The sequence below is a fragment of the Felis catus genome, chromosome A3, assembly GCF_018350175.1.
Source record: "Felis catus isolate Fca126 chromosome A3, F.catus_Fca126_mat1.0, whole genome shotgun sequence".
Classification (NCBI taxonomy): domain Eukaryota; kingdom Metazoa; phylum Chordata; class Mammalia; order Carnivora; family Felidae; genus Felis; species Felis catus.
This window is the reverse complement of record NC_058370.1, coordinates 52,900,784-52,904,002: the sequence shown is the minus strand read 5'-3', so window position 1 is coordinate 52,904,002 and position 3,219 is coordinate 52,900,784. Positions and strand designations below refer to the sequence as shown.

At 35.8% G+C, this 3,219-nt stretch overlaps 1 pseudogene; it reads left to right on the top strand.

The window, feature by feature from the left end:
* The first annotated feature begins 1,942 nt into the window (after window positions 1–1,942).
* On the top strand, window positions 1,943–2,699 carry LOC101097884 (annotated as a pseudogene).
* The last annotated feature ends 520 nt before the right edge of the window (window positions 2,700–3,219 follow it).

Sequence of the window (3,219 nt, the reverse complement as noted above, 5' to 3'; positions counted from 1 at the left end):
TCCACTCTTAGCACCTTTTTTCAACATAGTACTGGAAGTCCTAGCCACAGCAATAAGACAATAAATAAATAAATAAATAAATAAATAAATAAATAAATAACAAAAGACATTCAAATTGTTAAGAAAGAAGTAAAACTGTCACTATTTGCAGATGATATGATACTACATATTGAAAACCATCAAGACTCCACTAAGGAGTTATTTGAATAAATAAATAAAGTTTCAGGATACAAAGCTGAGATGCAGAAATCAGTTGTGTTTCTATACACTAATAATGAACTATAAGAAAGAGAAATTAATAAAAACAATTCTATTTACAGTTGGATCAAAAGGAATAAAATACCTAGAAACAATTTTTTTAATTTTTATAATGTTTATTTATTTCTGAAAGACAGAGAAAGACAGAGCATGAGTGGAGGAAGGGTATAGAGAGAAGGAAACACAGAATCTGAAGCAGATTCCAGGCTCTGAGCTGTCAGCACAGAGCCCCATGTGGGGCTTGAACCCATGAACAGTGAGATCATGACCTGAGCTGAAGTTGGACGTTTAACTGACTGAGCCACCCAGACACCCCTAAAATGGGAAAAGGAATAAATTTAACCAAGGAACTTAAAGACCTTTACTCTGGAAACTATAAGATATTGATGAAAGAAATTGAAGACAACACAAATGAATGGAAAGATATTCTGTTCCCACAGATTGGAAGAATTAATATTCTTAAAATGTCCATACTATCCAAAGCAACTTATATATTCAGTGAAATCCTTATTAAAATATCAATGGCATTTTTCACAGAACAGAACATATACTCCAAAAATTTCTATGGAACTGCAAAAGATCCCAAATAACCAAAGCAACGTTGAGAAAAAGAACAAAGCTAGAGATATCAAATCCTCTGATTTCAAACTATACTAGAAAGCAAATAGTAAAACAATATGGTACTGGCCTAAAAACAGGCATACAGATCAATGGAACAGAATAAAGAGCACAGAAATAAGCCCACACTTACATGATCAATTAATACATGACTAACAAGGCAAGAATACACAGTAGGAACAAGACCAGGGCATCTGGGTGGCTCAGTAGGTTAAGCATCCAACTCTTGATTTTGGCTCAGGTCATGATATCATATTTTGTGAGATCAAGCCCTACATCAGCACAGAGACTGCTTAGGATTCTCTCTCTCCATCCACCCACCCCCACCCCTCTCCCCTCTATGCCTTTCTCTCTCTCTCTCTCTCTCTCTCTCTCTCGCTCACTCTCAAAATAAATAAATAAACATTTAAATATATATTTTTAAAAAAGGGAAAAATACCATCTCTTCAATAAATGGTGTTGGCAAAACTAGACAGCTACATGCTAAAAAATGACACTGGGGCCACTTTCTTACACCATATACAAAAATAAAGACAAAGTTAATTAAAGACCTAAATGTAAGACCTGAAACCATAAAACTCCTCACAGAAAATATAGACAATAAACTCTTAAACACTGGTATTGGCAATATTTTTCTGGATCTGTCTCCTCAAAGCAAAGGAAACAAAAGCAAAAAATAAGGAATTGGGACTACATCAAGCTAGAAAACTATTACATGGTGAAGGAAACCATCATCAAAATGAAAAAGCAACCAACAGAATGGGAAAAGATATTTGCAAATGATACATCAGATAAGAGGTTAATATTGAAAATATTTAAAGAACTCACAACTCAACACACATAAACACACACACACACACACACACACACACACACACACACACTAAAAAGTGAAAAAAGGACCTGAACAGACATTTTTCCAAAGAAGACATACATACAGATGACCAACAGGCACATGAAAATGTGCTCAACATCAGGGAAAATCCAAATCCAAACCACAAAGAGATATCACCTGACTCAGTCAGAATGGCTAGGATCAAAAACACAAGATAGGCCTCTACTCAAGATGGTAGCCCTGGAGAGCATGGCCACTGATTCAGAGGTCCCAAAGAGGTGCAGGATTAGGGTGGCCACTGATGAGAGGAGCTGGGAGGAGAAGGAAGAGGAAGAAGAAGAGGCAGAGCAGTTGGTTTTGGTGGAATTGTCTCGAATTATTGATTCGGACTTTCTATCAAAATGTGAAAATAAATGCAAAGTTCTAGGAATTGACACTGAGAGGCCCATTCTTCAAGTGGACAGCTATGAAGGATAGTATGGAGAGTATGAAGACACTCTTGGGACCTGGATTGTATCTGAAGAAAATGTTGAATATGATGATACAGAGGGCAATAAAAAAAAAACAGTGCTAAGATAAAATGCCATACAATGAAGAAACTCAGCATGACAAGGACTCTTCTGACAGAAAAGAGGGAAGGAGAAGAAAACAGGTGATGTGGAATGGCTACAAATCAAGGACAACGATTTCTTCTATAGACCCAACATGATTTTCACTTTCTGCATGAAAATGAAGATAATGAGCCTTCAGCCTCAGACAAACCTTTGGAAGTGGAAGAGGAAGAGATTAAAATGAAAGATAATTCAAACCTGAGTTATGAACAGGGGAAACCACTGAACTTGGAAATAGAGAAGCCTGGTCCTCTTATTGATATCCCTTCTTCTGAGACAGAGGTTCTGTTTTTATGGAAACTCATAAACTCATAAAACTCACTTCTATTGCCTTAAAAATCACTCCTAGAAGAAATGTTTCTTATAACAACTACTAATGAACTTTTTGGAGTTTTTATATAAAATTATCATGTAACTTTCAGTTTTTTACTATTTTACTAGTTTTGTTGGCTATACACACATTTCCAATATAGCACAGTTTAATATACCAGAATCATTAAGGATGAGATATGAGTTGAAAGTTTAAAATTTGGTATAAATGACTATAGGGACCCATCACTGATAAGTCCTTTAGATTGGAAGTTTTATTAAGGTAAGTGTAAAAGTTTTTTTGTTTTTGTTTTTGTTTTTGTTTTTCAGCCATCACAACTCACCATGAACTTAGTGGCTTAAAATGCAGAAGTGTATTATCTTGCAGCTTTGTAGGTCAGCCATCTGACATGGGCTGGGCTAAAATTAAAGTGTTGACAGGACTTCATTCTTTTCTGGAGGTTGGGAGTGGGGGATTATATTTCCTTGTTCATTCAGTTGCTGGCAGATTTCAATTCTTTTCAATTGAAGAATCAAGGTCCCATTTTCTTGCTGTCATCTGAGAACAGTGCCCAGCTTCTAGAGCCT